Raw genomic sequence first — 23,963 nt, forward strand, 5'->3', positions numbered from 1 at the left:
GGTAGATGTGCTACAATCCAGATCAATGACTTAAAAAAAAAGATGTGACATAATTCTAGACCACCATAAGAGGTTTCTGAAGGACTCAAGGTCAGAAAGAGGGTCAGGTCAGAGGAGACATGCTAGCAAGTATGTAAGAGAGCATTTTTTCTCTGCCTTTGCTGATGAGTCCCTTTGCCAAGGAGAGAAGCAAATGGAGGTCCTTGCCTTTAGGAAATGAAATTGAAGGGGAGGAGAAGGAAAGGGGAAGGGGAAAAAAGCATTTATATAACACCTAATATGTTCCAGGCCCTCCACTAAATGTTTTTTGTGACAATCTTATTTGGATATCATAACAACCTTGCAAGGTAATTGCTATTCTTATCTCCATTTACTTCTAGTGCCCAAGGAAATGAGGCAAACAGAGACTAAGTAACTTGCCCAGGGGTAACAAATCTAGTAAGTATCTGAGACTGTATTGAATTCAGGTCTTCTTTTCTCAGGACCAGTGCTCTAACCATTGTATCCCCTAGCTGGTGCAATAATCACCTACCTCCAAGGGTTTCAATATATACCAGATACCAAGTCCATGGCCTACACTTCTAGGAGAAATCTATATCCAGATTAATAGTTCAAGAGTATTCATGGAATGACTGGTCCTTCTGGATATAGGAGATAAACATCAGTTAGGATCTGAGTTATTGATGGTGGTGGTGGTGGTGGCAATGCTGCTGTTGCTGATGATAGTATTTTCTGTATATTATGTTTATGTTGCCTGAAGAAGTTAAAGTTCAAGGGAATGAGATGAGTGAATCTACAAACATTTATTAGACTGGGCACTGTGCAAACACTGCTGATACAAACATAAAAGTTAGAAAGTCCTTGCCTTCAAAGAACTTATATTTCACATGAAGAATACAACCTATTCCCAAATAACTAAATATAGACTATATACATAATATATACAAAGTGTGTGGGTGGGGAGGTGGGGAGAGACGCATTAACAGTGGGGGAATTAAAAATTGAAATCATCACACTTGAACTGAAGTTTAAAAACAGACTGTGATTATAAGAGGCAGAGATGAAATGGAAAGGCTTTGAGGGGAACATGCTATAGTGGGTAGTTCAGTGCAGTTAAAGTCATGAAGATCTAGGTTCAAATCCCCACCTTGAACATTAGCTATATGACCCGGGGGAAGTTGTTTAACCTATCTGTACCTTAGTTTTCTTATCTTAAAATGAAGGACTTGAACTCAATGGCATCTAAATTTAATTCCATCTCTAAATCTATGAGTCTATAAAATAATAACTCACTTAAGATGGAATTTTAATATTTTTATAATTCTTCATATACATTATCTCAATCAATCCTCAGAAAAAATACTTAAATTCAATTCTACCTTTACATTTATAATTGAGGTAAGTGTAGGCTGAGAGGTTAAAATGAATTGGACAGGTTGACAAAGCCAGTCAGTATTTGAACTGAGATTCTAACCAAATTTTGAGTAGTCTGAATCCAGCTCTCTAACCATTATATAACACTGCCTGAGAATTATCACAGTGATAGAACAGCTAGAACTTGTAACTGATTCGATATGGGAAATTAGAGAAAAGGAAATATATATTTTCTAAAATACAAGTATATTTATACATATTTCTGTACATTATATACAAATACACACAGACAGATAAAGCATTTATTGAGGACTTAATATGTAACACAGAAGTCCCTTCCCTTAAGAAGTTACATTTTTATGGGGGAAGAAAACAAATCAATGTGGGAGAGGCACCTTTATAGACTCCGTGTTGTTGTTTGTACTTCATTCTCAAAGAGGACCATGGCATTGGGATTATATCATGACTTGCAGTGAATTGGATTTAAGTTAGGGAGAGCAGTGCAAGGTCACCAACCTCACTCTCTCCTCTAGAGCCATCTGGGTCCAGTGACAAGATTTATATCAGGATGACTGGAGATAACCCTGGATGTTTTAAGACAATTGGGGTTAAGTGACTTTCCCAGGGTCACACAGCTAGAAAGTGTGTGAGGTGAAATTTGAACTCAGGCCCTTTTGATTCCAGAGCCAGTGCTCTATCCACTGTACCACCTAGCTGCCTCACTTTTACAGACTCAAGGGAACTACCAAAGAGATGAAGACACATGAATATGTTAAATAAGGTATATATTACTCTCTCTACATGTTTTCCCATCTGGACTTCCCAGTTATGGCCTACCTCTACCACATTCTGGAGAGGGTCAGAATTTTTGTATAACATGGAGAACAAGACCTTTACTGATCATTTCTTTAAGTGATGCTGCCTATATCAGCCAGGCAGTGCAGAGAAGCAGGTGGTATGACATCATGCAATCCTCTTTATGAGGTATCTAGTTGCCTCAATGTAAAGAGTAGTAGACTTGGACTCTACTAATGAATTAAAGTCTGTCCTCAGACACTCACAAGCTTCATGACCATAGGCAATTCACCTAACTTCTGTCAGCCTCAGTTTCCTCATCTAGGAAATGGGGATGTTGATAATAACTACTATCTCTAAGGGTGGTTATATTGATATAATGAGATATTTGTAAAGCATTTTTCAAACTTTAAAGTGTGATACAGATGCTAATAATTATGTTTAATATTTATTATTATTATTCATTCACCATAAGGCTAACAAAATATTTTATTATTCCATTGTCCCTCTTACCTTGGTTCTTCCAGATATCCCTATAGTAAGCTTCCTTTTACATCATTCTATAAAAATATTTTTTATGTTGGTCAATTTTCCTTTACATGGGGACCATTTTATAGTGTGTGTGTGTGTGTGTGTGTGTGTGTGTGTTGTGTGTAAGGGACATTGCCTGAGATAACCAGAATAGATATGTGTATTGTGTATCAGTGAGACCTTTGTATAGTCATTCAGTAGCATATGGTCAAGAATATCCTAGGCTGACTCTGTGATCTTTATGACTGAGATTGTACATCTTGTCTTGACTGACATCAAAATTGCTATGGAAGCATATGCATTCTGTCAGTCTAATGCCTCACTGTCATTCTTTCCCAATGTGAATACATTTCAGATTGGCATAAAATACATTCCCCTTTACAATATCACTTAACAGTAAAGAAAGAACTGAAAACAGCAACACAAAGAATGTGTCAGGATAGTAGTTATGTCATCTCTTGCTAAAAGAAGGTCTTAGAGCAAAAGGACTTTAGACACCAACAGGAAGAAAAAATCCTTGATGAAGAGAAACTTATTGGGTCTTAAAGGATGAGCAGCTGAGTATAGTGGAAGAAGCACTGAACTTTAAGTCAGAAGATCTAAGACCTTCTTTGATGTGATTACACCAAATATTGCCTTTTTCATTGATTTTAAATGGTCATCTCCATGTCAGCTCTTCCTAAGCTTCAAAGTCAATAGGTAACAAGCATTTATGCAATACTTACCATGTGCCAGACACTGTTAAATGATGGGAATACAGAGAAATGTGAAAAGTAATTTCTCTTCTCAAGAAGCTCACATTTGAACAAAGACAACAAGGAAACAAAAAGTATATACAAAAGTATACATATATACATATATGTGTATATATATATGTATATCAACTATCTAGCATCTATATAAATCTATCAATAGAAAGCTGTAGAAGATGGGATTTTAGATGGGATTTGACTTGAAGGAAGTCAGGGAAGCCAGGAGACAGAGATGAGAGATAAGAGAATTTCATTCAAGGAGGACATCCAATGAAAATGCCCAGAGTTGGGCAATGGAGAGTCTTGTAGAACTACAAGGAGGCTAATATCACTGGGTCATAGGGTATACAGAAGTGAGTTCAATGTAAGGAGACTGAAAATGTATAATGGCCCAGGCTTTGAAGAGTGTCAGAACTGTGGATGGTTTTTGTTTTGTTTTGTTTTGTTTTGTTCTGTTTTTCCCAAAACTGTACCAGGCTTTTGAATTCATCATTGGTTACCTGAGTAGATTGATAAATCCATTATGCACATACATAAGTCACTCAATATAGTTCTTCCTTTTCCCCCATCAAAATAATTTGATTTTTGTCAGAATTTTATATTGGAGAAATTCTCACACTTCATTCAACTTTTCAGGATTTTAGGACAAAGAAGCCTTCTTGTCTTTTCCCTAAAAGCTTTGAAATCCACCTTCCCCAAATTGAAGAAGCCTAAATCTTGATTATTCTTTGTTTTCCCTACCTTTAGATAGAACAGAGCAGAACCAAGAAAACATTGTATACAGTAACAGCAATATTGTTTTAAGAACTTAGAGCAAATAATTTATTTTGATTATTTTAAATATCCAAATTAAATATAAAGTATATATTGTGAGATTTAAAATTGGATATTAGATCATAAATCTCCCCTCTTTAACCTTTCCCTTAATTTATCTCCCAGACTAGTAAATGGAAGAAGCTTCTGGTTTTCTAGTTAGAGCTTTTATTGTATGGTAGTCACAAGGTGATGTTGATTAGAAGGATAGGAAAGTAGAAATACAATACAAATTGTCTTAAGTCTAAGCTTAGTCTATATTTCGTATAAAACTCACCAAAAGCCAAAGGCCACCTTTGGGAAGAGAGAGACCATGTCAAGCGCGTGCTACTGCTAACCGCGCCGGGCCCAGTTGAACTCTCGTCAGCATCAGCCTGTGCAGCTCAGTCAGGAGACCAGCAGAGCAAGAGAAAAAGTCCTCACTTCCATTCTCTCCTTGCCTTTTAAGCTCGCATCCGGAAGTCGAGTGCATAGCAGGCAGTCTGACGTGCGCAGCAGGCGGACTGGCGTGCGTAGCTCATGCCGTTAGTCTCCTCCCCGAAAGGGTGGTCCTTAAAAAAAACTGGCATCTTTCAGTTATCCTGACTGTTAAAAAACTTTCATATTTTTTTTACCACAATATGAAGCAAGAAGCTATCCATAGAACTAATAGAAGGATGTATAGAATAATTTTACACACACATACTCATTTATGTTTAATGGTCACCATCTCTGTGGAGAAGGGTACGCTGATAGAAGAAACAAAAGAAAGTTACATGATAATTAGTGAATTAGTAACTAACCACCTGACATCTGACAAGTTATTCATTAACCACTTGAAATATAAACCTGGTTATCAGTGTTATATTATATTATAGATTTCCCTCTCCTTCCTCTCTCTTTCCTTTTCACCTCCTCCCTCATTTCCCCCTTCACATTTCTGACACATCGAATAGAGTATTAAAGTTGGAGTCAGGAAGATCTGAGTTCAAATCCTGTCTCAGACATTAACTATCCATGTGATCCTGATTAAGTAATCTAATCTTTGCCTGTCTCGATTTCCTTGTCTATAAAATGGAAAAAATAATAGTACCTATCTCACAGTTGTTGTGTGGATAACATGAGATAATGTATGTAAATTCACAATTAAATGAAGCTAGATTTTTTTTTTTACCAGTAGGCTCAGTCCTTCCCCCCCAAAAAATATATCCGTCCTCTCTTTTTTAAAGTCTTACTAATAAAAGAACATCAGTGCTATTTAAAAAAATCATATGAAAAAATATTCTAAATCACTAAATGACTAAAGAAATAAAAACTATTCATGCTCATCAGATTAGCAAAGATGAAAAAGGGGAAAATGGCAATTATTTAAGGGAATGTTGGAAAACTGGTACACTCTTGTATGAGCTACAAATGAGTCTAGCTGTTCTGGAAAGCATGTTGGAACTATTCCCAGAAAATTTCCAAATTGTATATCATTTTACCTACTTATACATTTTTTAGGTTTGTACCCCCAAAGAAATAAAAGAAACTGAAAAAGAATCTATATATACAAATATATATATATATAATAGCTCTTTTATAACATATATATATATATATATATATAATAGCTCTTTTCATGGTAACTAAAAAACAGAAGTGAGGAATGGCTAAACAAATTATGATACATGAATGTATTGCTGTTCAGTTGTTTCAGTCATGTCTGACTTTTCATGACCCCATTTAGGGTTTTTTGTTTTTTGTCAAAGATACTGGAGTGACTTGTCATTTACTTCTCTTGCTCCTTTTACAGATGAGGAAATTAAGGCAAATAAGGTTAAGTGAATTATCCAGGATCATACAACTATCAGGTGTCTGATATTAGATTTTAACTCAGGTCTTCCTGACTCTATGCCCTGTGTTGTATCTCCTGGGCCACCAAGCTGCCATAAGAAATTATGAAATGGACAATTTCAAAGGAAATTGGGAAGTTCTTTAAGAATTGTTAGTGAAGTGAGTAGAATTAGGGGAATAATATACAAATGATAACTTTATAATGAAAAACACTTCAGAAAGACCTTAAAAATTTTTTGTTTGTTTTTGTTTTTTTGCAGCACAATGGGGGTTAAGTGACTTGCCCAGGGTCACACAGCTGGTAAGTATCAAGTATCTGAGGCCAGATTTGAACTCAGGTCCTCCTGAATACAGGGCCAGTGCTTTATCCACTGTGCCAACTAGCTGCCCCAAGGCATTATTTTTTTGTATATGAATGTTTTTTTTTTTTATTTTAGAGTTTTATTTTCTAAATTACATGTAAAAGCAAATTTTGACATATTTTTTTAAAAAATTTGTGTTCCAACTTCTTTTCCTCCCTCCCCTCCCACCCCCACCCCAAGAACTTAAACAATTCAACATAAACTATACATGAGCAGTCATGGCAAACAATTCTACCTTATCTAGGTTTTGAGTGGAAACAGATAAAAACAAAACTTCAAATTAAGGAATTGTCAAAAAAATGTGTTTCAGTTTGTTTTCAGATACAATCAGTTCTTTCTCTGTAGATGTACTGCAATTTTCCTAGGTTCTTCAGAGTTATATTGGATAATTGCCTTGCTGAAAATAACCACGTGCTTCCCAGCAGATCATGGTATACTAATGCTGTTATTTTGTATATAGTATATTTCTTTCTGCTTTAGTTAATGTGTGAATTTCCAGGTTTTCCTGATAGCATCCTGTTCATCACAATTTCTATATAGTACCTTGAACTTGACAGAGAATTTTCTTCACAATAGCCCAGCAAAGTAGGTACCATCTATTTTTATATTGTAGTCAATCACTGTAACTATTTCCCTCCATCCCATTCCCTTCCAATGATATTTATTCCATTGTCTACCTTATTTTGCCCTAATCCTCCTCATAAGTGTTTTGCTATTGACTGCCCCCTCCCCCACTCTACCCTCCCTTCATTCATTCTTCCCTCCTTATCCTCTTCCCTTCCTACTTTCCTGAAGGGTTAGATAGATTACCCTTCCCTATTAGGTGTGTGTGTTATTCCCTCCTTGAGCCTGCTCTGATGAGGTTATGGCCTTTGAGATAATTCTGTTTTATAATTTGTTTTTCCTCCTTCCCTCCTCAAGTCTCCCTATGATATCAAGTAATTTCATATATGTCATATATGTGGTGTTATGCCAAACATCTTCACCTTCCCATAAATTGTTTTGCTTTTTACCACTCCCTCCCCCAAACTTTCCTTCCCTCCTTCCCCTCTTCTCCCCACCTTCCCCCCCCCCAATATCCTTCTCCTCCCACTTTTCCTCAGGGCAAAAATATATTATTATACCCACTTGAGTATGTATGTTATTCCCTCTTTGAGCCAATTCTGATGATAGTGAAGTTCACTCACTCCCCCTATTTCCCTCCCCTCCATAGGCTTTTTTCTGGATTGCTTCCTATGAGCTACTTCTCCCCATTCCACGTCTCCCCTCCCTCCTCCCCCAGTCCATTCCTCCCACCCCTCACCCCTATTTTAAAGATGTCATCATGGATTGGATAGATGGCACAGTGGACAAAGCACCAGCCCTGGGTTCAGGAGGCCCAGAGTCCAAATCTGGCCCCAAACACCAAACGACCTACTTTGTTTGTTCCACAAAGATCAAGGATATACAAAAAATAAATTTTTTATAAATACCATCCCTTCATATTCATTTAAGACCTGTGTACTCTGTGTATTCCTTGCTGAAAAAGTCTTTATGAGTTGGAAGTATTATTTTCTCATTTATGACTGTAAACAGTTTAATCTTTTAATGTCCTTCATGATTTCTTTTTCCTGTTTATCTTTTTATGCTTCTCCAGGGTCTTGTATTTGAAAGTCATATTTTCTATTCAGTTCAGGTCTTTTCATCACAAATGATTGAAAGTCCTCTTTTTCATTGAAATTCCATTTTTTGCTCTGAAATTTGTGGTCAGTATTGCTGGGTATGTGATATTTGGCTGCAGGCCCAGTTCCTTTGCCCTCTGGAATATCATATTCCATGCCCTCCGGTCCTTTAATGTAGAAGCTGCTAGCTCTTGCTTTATCCTTATTGGAGCTCCACAGTATTTGAATTCCTTTTTTCTAGCTGCTTGGAATATTTTCTCCTTGACCTGGGAGTTCGGGAATTTGGTTATAATATTCCTGGAGGTTTTCCTTTTGGGATCTCTTACAGAAGGTGATCAGTGAATTCTTTCAATTTCTATTTTAGCTTCTGCTTCTAGAATATCAGGGCAATTTTCCCTCACAATATCTTGGAGGATTGTGTCTAAGTTCTTGTTTTGGTCATGGTTTTCAGGTAGTCCAATGATTTTCAAATTATCTCTCCTAGATTTATTTTCCATGTCAGCTGTTTTTCCAATGAGATATTTCATATTGCCCTCTATTTTTCCATTCAATTGGATTTGCTTTACTGTGTCTTTATTTCTCATAAAGTCACTAGATTCCATTTGTTCAATCCTAATCCTTAGCCAATTATTTTCATCAGACAGTTTTTTAATCTCTGTTTCCATTTGGTTTTTCAAGCTGTTGACTTTTTTCTCATGACTCTCCTGCATTGCTCTCATTTCTTTTTCCATTCTTTCTTCTCTCTCTCTCTCTCTCTCTCTCTCTCTCTCTCTCTCTCTATATATATATATATATATATATATATATATATATATATATAAATCTTTCTTCTACCTCTCCTATTTTCTCTTCAAAGTCCCTTTTGAGAGCTTCCATGGCCTGAGACCAGTTCATATTTTTCTTGGAAGCTTTGGATATAGGGGCCCTGTCGTTCATTTTCTCTTCTGAGGCTGTACCTTGATCTTTCTTGTTGCTGAAGAAGCTTTCTATAGTTTTGAACTTTCTTTGTTTGCTCATCTTTTAATTGATTTTAAACTCTCCACTGGGGTTGGGAGGGGCTGCTTCTCAGCTCCACTCCTGTTCCTAGCTTCAGAGGGTCCCAGGTTATTTGGTTTGAGGAAGGGCTGGTTTTGCTCTCATCTGGCTTGTTCTCAGGTCCAGAAATAACCTCAAGTCTACTTACTAAACAACCCACCAGCAAAGCTTTCTATGGTGTGGTTCTTAGCTTCAACAAGCCTGAGCACCTCCCCTACCTGAGCCTCCCACCACTCAGGATTTCTTCCTGGTTCCCCGCTGGGGTGGGACAGCCAAATTCTTCCACCCATCCCACTGGTACCCCTTCAGTTTCTGCTTACCTCTGTCCAGTTGATCAGCCCTCTTACCCGACCGCATGCTCAGTTCCAGAAGATGCCAGCGCTGTAGCTGATTCAGAGGTTCCGGGGTAATTTCCTCCAGCAGCGTGTCTGGTGTGTCTGTCAGCATTATCGCAGTGTTAGACTTTACTCATTGTCCAGCATGGCCCCCTGAAATCTATCTATAGCTGGAGAATAATCTCAGCCCATATTTTTGTGTGTTTTCCTGCTGCAGGGGTTCTTTTATTGCTGTTTTGGGGGTGATTGTATCTGGAGCTCTGTGTGTTTAACGTCTTTTCTCCACCATCTTGGTTCCACCCCCCCAAGACCATAAAACTTTGATCAGCACAATGATAAACTATGAATTCCCAATATACTCATCTCCTGAGAGGAGATGAATTTAAATTGCAGAAAGAGACACACATTTTTTTCTGATAAAATATTTTATTAATTTCCAGTTACATGTAGAGATAGTTTCCAACATTTGTTTATATGGGGGCAGCTAGGTGGCATAGTGGATAAAGCACTGGCCCTGGATTCAGGAGTACCTGAGTTCAAATCCAGCCTCAGACACTTAACACTTACTAGCTGTGTGACCCTGGGCAAGTCACTTAACCCCCAATCCCCCACCAAAAAAAAAAAAAACACCAACAACCAAAAAAACATTTGTTTATATAAGATTTCCAATCTCAAAGTTTTCTCCCCCTCTACCTCCCTTCCCCCCTCCCCTAGACAGCAGGTAATCTGATATAGGTCATATATATATATATATATATATATATATATATATATATATATATATATATATATATATATATACACACATATATACATATGCATATATGTATATATATATTTATATAAACATTAAACAAATTTCTGCATTAGTCATGTTATAAGAGAAGAATCAGAGCAAAAAAGGCAAAACCTCAAAAAAGAAATACAACAGCTCCAAAAACAAAAGAAATACTATGGTTCAATGAGCATCCATATTCTACAGTGATTCTTTTCTTGGATTTGGAGAGCCTTTTCTGTCATGAGTCCTTTGGAACTTTCTTGTACTGTTTTATTGGTGAGAAGAATCTATCAATCACAGTTGATCACCACACAATGTTGATGATACTGTGTATAATGTTCTGCTGGTTCTGCTCATCTCACTCACCATCAGTCCTTCCAGGTTTCTCTGAACTTCTGCTGCTCATAGTTTCTTATAGCACAATAGAATTTCATTACATTCATATACCATAACTTGTTCAGCCATTCCCCAATTGATGGGCAACCCCTCAATTTCCAATTTCTTGCCACCACATAAAGAGCAGCTATAAATATTTTTGTACATGTGGGTCCTTTTCCCTTTTTTATGATCTCTTTGGGAAAAAGACACAAAAGTGCTATTGCTGGGTCAAAGGGTATGCACAGCTTTATAGCCCTTTAGGCATAATTCCAAATTGCTTTCCAGAATGATTGTATCAGTTTACAGCTCCACCAACAATGCATTAGTGTTCCAATTTTTCCACAGCTTCTCCATGTGTTAAGATAATGGATTTAGCAGATACTCAGGGACCCACCTGGATATTTAACCTGATTGAATTGGATAAGGTGACTTACTGTTGACTACTTACAAGATTGTAAGCATATCTGGCTGGTACTTAAGAAAGCATGGTTCTCAGAATCTAACAATTTTGAACTTTGACCACCTTCTGGCCCAGTCAACCAATCAGCTTGAAGAACCTCCCATTGCTGGGAGGGGACAGGAAGGAGGAAGCAGAGGCTGTGCAGGAAGCTCGCTCTCATTTGGTTCCTGACCTTGCTGTGGTGGAGACTAGACTTCGGAGGACTTCACAGGGGAGGTGCGGAAAGATAGAATTGTCAGGTTGTAAGAATTCTGTTCTTAATCTTTCTCTTTCTTTTACTATCTTTCAATAAACCCTTAAAAACCTAAACTCATTTATCAGTGATTTTAGTCAGTTTCCCCCAAAACTGGGGGGACACATTAGAACCTACAATTAGAAATTTAAATTACACATCCAACATTTATTATTTTCCTTTTTTGTCATATTAGTCAATCTGATAGATGTCAGGTGGTACCTCAGATTTGTTTTAATTTGCATCTCTCTAATCAATAGTGATTTAGAACATTTTTCATATGGTAATAGATAGCTTTGATTTCTTCATCAGAAAATTGCTTGTTCATATCCTTTGACCATTTTTCAATTGGAGAATGACTTGGATTCTTATAAATTTGATTTAGTTCCCTATATATTTTAGAAATGAGGCCTTTATCAGAAAAATTGTTTCCCAGCTTTCTGCATCCCTTCTAATTATGGACGCATTGTTTCTGTTTGTACAAAACCTTTTTTATTTAATGTAATCAAAATCATCCATTTTGCATTTCATAATATTCTCTGTCTCTTGTTTGGTCATAAACTGTTCTCCTTTCCAAAGATCCAAAAGGTAGACTATTCCTTCCTCTCCTAATTTACCTATGGAGTCACCTCTTATGTTTAAATCATGTACCCATTTTGACCTTATTTTAGTATAAGGTATAAGATGTTGGTCTATGCTGAATTTCTGACATACTATCTTCCAGTTTTCCTAGCAGTTTTTGTCAAATACTGAATTCCCATCTCAGAAGCTGGAGTCTTTGTGTTTATCAAACAGTGCATTACTAATGTCATTTACTACTGTGAAAGACATACATTTTTTTATGAGATATTTTATTTTTTCCGTTACATGTAAAGATAGTTCTCAACTTTTGTTTATACATGCTTTACAATTTCAGATTTTTCTCCCTCCCTCCCCTACCCCCCTCCCCTAGACAGCAGGTTATCTGATATAGGTTATATCTATATATCTCTATACATATACATATATATATATATACACACACATATAGATACACATAATAACATTAATCCTATTTCTGCATTAATCCTGTTACAAGAGAAAGAATCATAGCAGTGATGCAAAACCTCAAAATAGAAAAAAAAAAACAACAGCACCCAAAACAAAAGAAATAATATGGTTCAATCAGCATCTATACTCCACAGTTCTTTCTTTCTTTTTTTTTCTTGGATTTGGAGATCCTCTTCTATCATGAGTTCCCTGGAACTCTTCTGTACCATTGCATTGGTGAGAAGAATATAGTCCATCACAGTAGGTCAACACTCAATGTTGATGATACTGTGTACAATGTTCTTCTGGTTCTGCTCATCTCACTCATCATCAGCTCACGTAAGACCCTCCAGGTTTCTCTGAACTCTTCCTGCTCATCATTTCTTACAGCACAATAGTATTCCATAAGACATACATTTTTTAACATGATCAAAGTGGGAATTTATTTCACAATTATTTATGTATCTAAGGACTTTCCTTTCCTTTCCTTCCCTCCACCCCCAACTTTTAAAAATTTACTCATTAGGGAAGTCATAGAAGGGACAGATTAATTAAAAAAAACTTTTTAATTGAAAAAATAGACTTTTAAAGATATAAAATTATAATGTGTATAACTGACTTTGCAAATCTTAAAACACTATAAAGCTATAATTATTACTATCTCTTAAAGTTTCTCCCTGGTTTCTTTTTGGTATTTATGCCTTTGTATTTTTGGTTCTGCATCCTTTTTTCTAAAGTTCTATTTAAGTAGATTATTTTGTTACCTCATTACATCATAGTACTATTCTTTTTCCATTCATGTTTCTTTTCTTTTTTTCTTCATCAGCCAAAATTCACCAAAGGAGTTTGGAGGTCTTATAATGAGCTGAGCCAGCACATAGCAGGGTTAGCACATTGGCCAACAGCTGCTATGTTCCTCTGAATTTGAAAATCATTAATGTGCCTAGTAGATTGATCAGAGCATACAAGTACATAAGGAAGGTTATTCTAATGACCTGCTTTAGGGCACACCAAATTATTAGTTTGAAGGGGCTTTGGCAATGTGGTATGATAAATAACGTGCAGGACCTGGAGTCAGAAAGAATTGGTTTCAAATCCCTCTTCCAATAATTATTAGGTATGACCACGGGTAATTCACTTAAACTCTGAATAAAACGGATATAAATAGCATGTGTAGTAGCATAAGTGCAATTATACTATATATGTGAAGCTCTCTATGTATGGCAGTTATTATTCTCTCATACCTGAACTATCACCTTCTTAATTCTGGAAAACAAGGTTTTCAGTGCAATTTAACATAACATTACCATTTTTTGGGTTAGTTTATATGTCTATATACTTCTAATTCATATTGAGCTTCCTATCCTTCCCCCCACCCAACCCACCTAGGTTAGGATGAACTTTTGTATATACAGAAGGCCTCCCCATCTAATGAAGTTTAATTGTTCAACTCATGAGTAGGACTTTTTTCATGCTTATGTCTTTATGCCTATGACTTTATATTTATGTCTACTGGGTAGCTAGAGTGCCTGGACTGGAGTCAAAAAGACACATGTTCCTGAGTTCAAATAGTTACTAGCTGTATGATCCTAGGCAAATTCACCCTTTTGTCTCAGTTTCACATGTGGAAAATGAACTGGAAAATAAAACAACAGTACCTATGCCAAGAAAACACCAAATGGAATCCCAATGAGTCAGTTATAACTGAAAAATGACTGAACTACAAGAATTCTATTTTTGACTATTTGTTAGTAGATTTGGTGCAACATTTCATACACTGAGATATTGGAAGAGGTGTGGAAGAGGAATATTAAAGGATTTGGAGTCAGAGGATCTAGATTGGAATCTAAGTCCTGTCAATTAATGCTCAAATAACCTTGACTAAGTCCATTTACCTCTTTGAAACACTTGTTTCATTTTTTGTAAACTGAGGAGGTTCGAACAGATGATCTTTTAGGTCCTTTCTGGCTCTAAACCTATGAATTTATTACAGCTTTCTGACTCTGATATGAAACCTGCTATATATCTCTCTCATTACTCAGGACAGCTCAGCTATGGGGCACAGAGTCAAAACTGAATGGTTTAAATCCCATGGGAAGGGGAAAGAGGGCAGGGAGATAGGATTAACCTCTGGAGGTCTAGTCTAGAGGACTCTTCTTCCTGGTGGGAAGAAAGTGTCAGGGACAAGTCATATGGCAGTATAACATTGAATAATTAATGACTGCTCTTCAGATCTGGCCACTACAGCTTCAAATACACTTAATTATGCTATTCACACATTTTTATATCTTGTATGTATGAAGAGCATGAAAGATTGTTCAATGTGTTGTTAAAATGTAAATAAACTATATCTATAACATTTTCCTCATCTACTCAAAAAGAGGTGAATCAAATTTGTCCTTTTCTTAATAAGTCATGTGGGATCTTTTGTAGTCACTACTTTCTTTTTTTAGATTTCTACCAACCATCTCTTAAATAATGCATTCTAGGATTTTGCTAGGAAGTGAAGCCAAGCAGTTCTTTCAATGGATGGAGTTCTCCTGGGCTTATTAATTTCATTTCCACCAGAGCAGGTAGATGTTACCTTATAATTTCCTTAAGCATATTAAATTTTGATTCCTTATTAGCCATTTTTGTTCTATCCTTCCTAGTCCAAAGTTAACTACCCTTACTACAGAAAACAGAAGCAAAATGAGGTTGGGAAATCATTTTCCTCCAATGGACTGTCATCATTTTCCTTTTTTTCCTGGGACAACCATCTGAAAACCTACTTTGAGCCTCCATTTTTTTTTAACCAATGTAACTAAAAAAACCAAGTTATTTATTGTTCTTAGTATTCCTTTCATGGATGAGATTATTCTGAATTTTCATGTTTCTGTTACTAGGAACTACTTCATGCTTTTGTATTCTTCCTTAGTTATATACTCATATTTCACCTTCTGTTCATGTGTTTTTTAAAGAAAAAACTGGTCAATCCAATGTGCATCCACATTGGCCCATTTAGATAATTTAACGTTTCTGTTTGTCTTCAAAATATCATTTTTGAGAATTTCTCATCCCTCCTGTGATAACTTCTGCTATAAAATTTTTGTTGATTGGCTCTATTCTATTTTTCTCTAAATTCTTTGAAAAATTTTTTCCAAAATTCTAGGTACTTATATGACTTTTCTTAGCTTTTCTCTCTATAATATATAATGTACATGTGGATGATTTGCTAACTATTAGGCTGGAAACATTAATCATTCTTAAAATTCTCAATGCATGTAATAAAAATATAATAATCAAAATAAACAAATAATACTCTAAGAATTTTAACATCTTGAGTCTTAGAAGTTGATCCAATAAACTTCTTTCATACTAGATTCATGAGTCTTCACTTAGTGCCCATCCAGAGACCACAGGTATCCCTCTGATATGGTCAACTGCAAGTTTCCATCAGTCAGATCAGTCAATCAGCACTACTATTTTTTTTTTGGTGAGGCAATTGGGGTTAAGTGACTTGCCCAGGGTCACACAGCTAGTAAGTGTCAAGTGTCTGAGGCCAGATTTGAACTCAGGTCCTCCTGACTCCAGGGCCAGTGCTCTATCCACTGTGCCACCTAGCTGCCCCAAACACTACTCTTAATTGAACAAAGCTTATTCAAGTCTCTAGTTTGGGGTATGCAGGTGCCAGTCATAGTCATGACCTAGAAGCAGACTGATAGCTAGAATCTCCAATGTGTATGTGTGTGTTCTTTCAAAAAATAGTTCTAGCCCTGGATCCTCTTCCTTTTTTAACCACATAATTTGGTGGTTAATTCGGGAAACTACTGATAAAGTTGTTCATAATATTTTACTAATATTCTCTCCTATCAGAAGGTACACAGAAGCTTAACATATAATATGTTGTTTTTACATCAAACCACATAGCCACTTCATCTTATCTAAAAAAAAAATTATAGAAAAACTTCTTAATTGAGTAAACAGATCAGTCACAAAATGGAAGCTTAAAACAAAATTGAGTCAGTTGTGCTATTAACAAAATCATTCTTACTATGTCATTACAACTATTTTTTTTACTAAACTCTCCTTCCCAAGTATATACTCTAGGATAGATTGGTTAATACTCCCAAGATTCTTATAGTTTCTACTTCAACAACAAGTTCTACCATTTTGTTCAATATCAGGTACTATGGAAGAAATCCCTTCATCACTTCTTACACATTTTAAAGGATACATGGAATTTCATTTTGATCTTTTATCTAGCTTATCTAATATCTGTTTATACAAGTATATGTGATTCAGAAAGAATTCTAAAATCAGTAGTCTTTTTACATTTGTTAAAATATTGTCAATTTCATTTATGTGCGTATGAAAGTATTCCCTGATCTCCATGTCCAATGTCCTCAGAGTTTTTTCTTGAAAGAAGTATTTGGGATATACAAATGTGAGACTTCTGAATAACCAATAAGCTTTTGGCATTTTTTATACCTTAATACCAAACCATAGTTGTCAACATATTATTTGCCATTTTTGCCTATTTCCAATTTCCCATTGATGACACTGCATATCAGGGTATATGTTAACTTGGTGTAGAGAATCTTGTAAAGTTATTTTTAGAATGTTTCTACTTTTACCATTTATATAATACATGTTGACATACAATTTTATCTTCAAATGGTTCTTTTGCTTATCTTTATTGTGAAAAGTATAAGACTGGATGACTATTGGTTACAAGTATGCCATGAAATAACAGTTTTTATTTCCTTTGGGTAGAAGTTGATCAAAGTCTTATAAGCACCCTAGAATTTTGGAGAAAGATTTCAGAGAATTTAGAGAAAAATAGGGAAGTCAATGGACAAAAAACATTTATGGTGGAAGTTATCACAGAAGGGAGGTAAAGGTCACAAGAACAATGTTTTGAAGACACAAACAGAAAAATTCTAATGAGGAAGAGATGTTATCTTCTTTCTCTTATGTTTTCTTGTTTCATATATATAGAGATTATATATATATATATACATACATATGTGTGTGTATTATTCAATTTCTCTAGTGGTTGTATACATTTTTTCATAATTAGGCAGAGATTTCACTTTTAGAACACTTGTTAAAGTAATATACATATATAGATATTATAATAATTATGTTTCTTATGAGCCTCTGCCCCCATTTCCACTTTCACGATTACTCTCACCATTAAAATAAAAGTCTACACAGGTTTGAAGGCTGTTATTCATCATTCCCTGACTACTGAAAGCTAAGTGGGTCTGGATTCAGAAAGGCAAAAACAAATTCAACCTCACTTACTAGTGTTGTGACTCTGGGCAAGTAATTTATTCTCTGTCTGCCTCAATTTCCTCAATTGCAAAGTGGGCATAATTAATAGCACTTTCCTTCAGAGTTGTTGTGAGGATTAAATGAGATTTTATGTATATATATAGCATGTTTGATAAATGCTAGTTACCCTTCTCTACTGTTGAAGTTAAAAAGATCCACAAAGAATTGAGGACATTTTTCACAGGTTACCATTATCATAAAAGGTATACTGTTATAGTGAATAGAGAGCTAGTTTCAGACTCAGAAAGGGCCAGGTTAAAGATGCACCTTTGACCCATATTCATTTAAAGGCATCTGGTGGTATAGTGGAAAGAGCACTGGAACTCTATCCTGGAGTCAGGAAGATCTGAGTTTTAATCTAGTCCCAGTCACTTACTAGCTGTGTAACCTTCGTCTAGCTGCTTAACTTCTGTCTATCTTGGTTTCTTCACCTATAAAATAGGGATGATATTAACATCCATCTCACAATGTTTTTGTGAGGATCAAATAAGATATTTGCACACAGTATCTGGCACATTTTTGATGCTATATAAATATTTGTTCCGGAACTCATGACAGGATTGCTCCAAAAAACATCTAAATAATGCCATAGGACAATGCCTGGAACAGCAAAACCCACAGAAGAATGTGCTGAAATCATCTTCTAACCAAGAACAGCTTGGAAGGTCAGAAGGAGGGAGCCGCTGTGCTGGGACAGGAGTGGAGCCCAACCCCACAGTCACCCTGACACAGATCCAGTCCCAGGAAGGCTTCACCAGAGGAGACCCCCAGATCCTCTGAATCATCTGAAGCACCGGTGTCATCTGGAACTGTCTGCTAAGAAGGCTGAGCCCATAGTGGGGGGAGACTACAGGGGTTTCTGCTGGTGCTGATGCAGAACTTGGGTTTTTCACCAATGCTGGGAACCAGGAGGTAGGTTATAGTAGCAGTGGCCCAGGTAAGGGAGGGTCACAGGCTTTTCAGAGCTGACAACCACAACACACAAAGCTGGTTGATTAGCAAGTTGGTCTGGGGTCATCTACAGACCAGGGAAGAGGCCAGGTGAGTGAAGAACCTGATCCTCCTTAAATTATACCACCTGGGACTCCTGAAGCTTGGGATACTGCAGCCCAGAAACAGGGCCCCACTTTAAGGAGCTAAAAGTCAAGTAAAAGAAAGGCAAGATGAGCAGACAGAGAAAGGTGAAGACCATAGAAAGTTTCTTCAGTGACAAGTAGATCAAGGTACACCTTCAGAGGAAGATGTCAACATCAGGGCTCCTATCTCTAAAGCTTCCAAGAAAAATATTAATTGGTCTCAGGCCATAGAGGCACTCAAAAAGGATTTTCAAGGCCATTTCCATTAGGGAGTTGGCCCATTCTCATGCAGATACATAAATAAAGGCCTTTGATACTTCTCAAAACAAACAAAAAAAAGGACTTTGAAGGTAAAGTTAGAGAGGTAGAGGAAAAAATGGAAAGAGAAATGAGGGTGATGCAGGAAAGACATGAGAAAAATGTCAATAGCTTGAAAAGTCAAATTGGCCAAATGGAAAAGGAGGTACAAAAGCTCTCTGATGAAAATAATTGCCTAAGAATTAGGATTGAACAAATGGAAGCTAGTGACTTTATAAGAAAACAAGACATAATAAAGCAAATCCAAATGAATAAAAAAAAATAGAGGGCAATTTGAAATATCTTCTGGGGAAAAACTGCTGAGCTGGAAAATAGGTCCAGGAGAGATAATATGAAAATTATTGGTCTACCTGAAAACCATGATCAAGGAAAGAGCTCAGACACCATCTTCCAAGATATTCTCAGGGAAAATTGCTCCGATATTCTAGAAGTAGAAGATAAAATAGAAATTGAAAGAATCCACCAATCACCTCCAGAAGGTGATCCCAAAAGGAAAACTACCAGGAATATTATAGCCAAATTTCAGAGCTCCCAGGTCAAGGAGAAAATATTCCAAGCAGCCAAAAAGAAAGAATTCAAGTACTGTTGAGCCCCAGTCAGGATAGCACAAGATCTAGCAGCTTCTACATTAAAGGACCAGACAGCATGGAATATGATATTCTAGAGGGCAAAGGAATTGGGATTACAACTAAGAATCACCTACCCAGCAAAACCGTGTATAGTTTTTCAGAGGAAAAATATGGGACTTAATGAAAAAATGTACTTTCAGGTATTCATGATGAAAAGACTTAACCTGAATGACAATTTTGACTTTCAAATACAAGACCCTAGAAAAACATAAAAAATTGGAGTTGGGGGACATACCTGGGGTCATTCAGTGAGTGACTGTCTTGTTTCTGAGGCTGGGTTTTGGCTGGGATTCCCCTGGGTCCACGGTGGATGCTTTGTCCATTGTGTCACCTAGCTGTCCCATGTTGACATCTTTAGGGTTAAATTGAGGGATGAGGGGAATGCACTGGGGTAGGGGGAAGGGAAGAGATGAAATCCTACATGAAAGAAATAGGTAAAGGCTTATGGAGTGGGAGAAGATATGGGGGGTGGGGTGGGTGAAGGGCAGTAAATGAATTTTATCCTCATCAGAAAAGGCTCAAAAGGCTTATGGAGTGGGAGAAGAGATGGGGGGGGGGTGCAGGGCAGTAAATGAATTTTATGCTCATCGGAAAAGGCTCAAAGACCTTAAACTCATCAGAGTTGCCTCAAGGAGGGATTAACACACACAACCAACTGGGTGGAGTAATCTGTTTAATCTGGGCAGTAAATGAGCCTAACACTCATCAGAATTGGCTCAAAGACCTCAGTCTCATCAGAATTGGCTCAAGGAGGGAATAACATACACACTCAATTGGGTAGAGTAATCACTCTAACCGGCAGGAAAATAGGAGGGGAAGGGGATAAAGAGAGAGGGGCAAAAGAAGGAAGGGCTGACTGGGGGACTGGACAGACAGAAGCAAATCCTTTTTGGATAGGGATAGGATGAAAGAAGATGGATAATAGAATAAATATCATGGGGAAGGGAATAGGATGGAAGGGAAACAGTTAACAATAGTAATCATGAAAAAGAGAAAAGGGGGAAGAATTGTACAAATAATATTTATAGCAACTCTTTGTGGGGGCTAAGAATTAAGAAACAAAGGAATGTCCATCAGTTGAGAAATGATAGAAGAAGCTGTGGTATATGATTGTGGTGGAATGGTCTTGTGCGATAGGAAATGACAAACAGGATGATCCCAGAAAAACCTGGAAATACTCATGAACTGATGGATAGTGAAGTGACCTGAGCTGGGCGGACATTGTGCATAGTGACAGCAGGAATGTTCAATGACTAATTGTGAATGACTTAACTGCTCTCAATAATGAAAGACAATCCCAAGGGAATAATGATGAAGTTTACTATCCTCTCCCCTTAGAAAGAACTGATAAAAAGAACACTTGTGGATTGTACATATATAACCTGGTTGTTGTCTTGTGGAGGGGGTAGGAAATGGAGGGAGGGAGAAAAATTTGGAACTCTAAATCTTATGAAAATGAATTTTGAAAACTACCCTTACATGTAACTGGAAAAAATAAAATAAATGGTTGTTGCTAAAAAAAATTAAAATTAAAATTAAAAAAATAAATACTTGTTCCCTTCCCTTTCCCAAGTTGGTTGTGTTGCCCCTTGGGAAACCACATAGCTTCTCAGTGTTCCAGATTGTAAGGTGCAGAAAAGGTACCAATCTGCATCGGTAAGGAAAGTTCTTCCCTGAACATTACCTATACAAATGAAAGTATATATTTAGTCAAAAAAAAAATGATGCTGTTCTCAAAAACAAAACAAAACAAAAAACTTCATAACCAAAGTATGCCTCACTTATTAAGTCAAGTTACTGGCAATGAATCACTACTCCCTTAACAATGCTGGTTCTCTGAAGTCTATCACTAAATTGCACTGGAAGCCTATCATTCTTAGTAGACTCTACCAGATCTTTTGCTCTGCCCTGAAGAACCAAGGGCTATTTTCATGTGGCAAAGAAACACTGGAGCAGGATTGGGGAAAGGAACCCATTTGACTATACAACAATACAAAAAAGGAGAATCAATCATACACACTTTCCCCAAAGATATGACTCAATACCAAACAATGATTTATTTTTCTTCCCCAACATCACTATTCTATAGCTTGAAATGAGCTACAAAGGAATCTTGAAATGTGTATTTAAGCTACTGTGCTTTAGATAATAGCTTGCTCCTACTTTAGATAATGGCTAAAGTAATTCAGAAGCATTGGAGAAGAAAACAATTACACTTTGCCAATTTGGCCCCTGAATAATGATCCCAAGGGAAATACTGGTGAAATTCACAGGGGCAGCTTGCATATCAATGTGCATTGGCCTTGTTGATTATTTTTTCATTGTCTTCTATTTCCTTTCATTTCACTTCTATGGGACAAAAAAGATCTTTTTATTATGTTGTCAAAGTGTAATTTCTCTCAAATGCTCCCCTTTGATTTCTCTCAGATGTGTTCATCCATGCACATGATACTAAATTATTATTGTTAAAATTTTCTGTAGAAATTGGAAACAACTGTGTTTTCTTGATAAATTTTCACATTTGCATGTACCAGTCACTGCTAATATCAATCAATCAGTCTCTCTGGAGATGTTTCTTTGTACCTAGCTCTATGCTTAGTATCATGAAAGAGACAATAAAAAAGACAAGGGTCCATGTGCTCAAGGACCTTTTAGTCTAGAAACATTGAAACAAAATATGAGCTCAGAAAGGGACCTCAGAAGTCAATGAATCGAATCCATAACAAGTAGTTTTCTAGACTTTCTCTGAATATTTCCAGGGATGATATGGGATTTGGGGGCTTGGTACCTGTTGAAGGGGATTGGGAGAAGGGAAAATGATTAAGAAATAATTCAGTTCCTACTATGTGTCAGACACCATGTTAAACACTTCTGGCTCTAAATATATGATCCTATAAATCTATGAATGCGAACAGCAGTGGCACATGGCTATCTCTCCCCTGACAAAAACTTCTCTCTTAATACTCTGATACTTATGGATCATATAGCCTTAAGGTATGTCACATCAGGATTATTTTAAGTTAAAATATACCAGAGAGATGAGACCTAAGACTGAAAGCTCTTGAGAGCAAGGACTCCATACTGCATACTGCCTGGAACATGGTAGGCACTTAAGAAAGGTTTTTGAATGAGTATTATCAATAATAACACATTAAATCATGATTAATAAGAGCAATAACAACATTGGCTTGCATAAAGAGATCAAATACAATCAATGGACCCTTTAGATTTAAGATGGGCTTCATCAAGTACCACTATGTTTTTAAAAAGGTTTTTATTGATGTCTTCTGTTTTGTACATAATTATAGTTACCTCCATCATTCTACCTTTCCCTTTTCCAGAGAGTCTTCCCTTATAACATGCAATATTTTAAAATACATAAAATAGGGGAAAATATCAACATACCTTTGTAATACATCAACAAACTCTAAAAATGTGTAATTTGTAACAACTGAGGATCTTCCACTTACATGAAGCAGGGATTGGGAAAGTCTTCTTATTTCATTTCATTCAAATTCTTCTTGATCTTTATAATCTATAAAATTATGTTCCCTTTTATTTGTGTATGTGTTGCTCTTTCCATTTACAATGTTGTTGTTATTATATATATTGTTTTCCTGGTTCTGCTTACTTCATGTTGCATTGGTTGATGTTGATATTTCCCCAAGCACTAATATATTAAGAGCAAAGTAATGACTGTGTCTGCCCAGGGATGGAATCTTGAAGTCAAATTTCAAAAGGAAGAACATGTTCAGAACAAGTAATATTTTTAGAGTAGTAGGGCTAATGTGTACTTGTATAATAGTAAAATGTTTGACAACAAATTTTAAAAGTATCCAAACAGAGGATTGTTTGATATTAAAACAAAAACAAAAACATGGCCCAATAACTCCAACATGGCTGTGAAAAGATGAACACTTTCTTTATAAAAATGATCAAGGAGACCAACTGATGTTCTCAGAATGGATTAAAAACAAGATAAAAATTTACAGAAGTATTTCCTGAATAACAATACCTACAATTTACATATCACTTTAAGGTTTTCAAAATGCTTTACAAATATAATCTCATTTTATTCTCATTTATTGTCTAACAGACAAGTAATATTATTCCTCTGTTAGAGATGAGGAAACTCAGGCAGACAGATTAAGTGGCTTGCCCAAGGTCACAGAGCTAAGAAGTATCTGGTCAAATTTGAACTCATTTCTTCCTAAATATAAAGGATACTATTAATTTAAAACAACTCTGAGATACCACCTCACATATATAAG

The 23,963-nt window shown here is 36.3% G+C and overlaps 1 pseudogene; it reads left to right on the forward strand.

Annotated features, from left to right (window-relative positions):
* The window catches only part of LOC122746191, a 194,173-nt pseudogene that overhangs the window by 140,862 nt on the left and 29,348 nt on the right, over positions 1 to 23,963 (forward strand).

The sequence above is a fragment of the Dromiciops gliroides genome, chromosome 1, assembly GCF_019393635.1.
Source record: "Dromiciops gliroides isolate mDroGli1 chromosome 1, mDroGli1.pri, whole genome shotgun sequence".
NCBI lineage: Eukaryota > Metazoa > Chordata > Mammalia > Microbiotheria > Microbiotheriidae > Dromiciops > Dromiciops gliroides.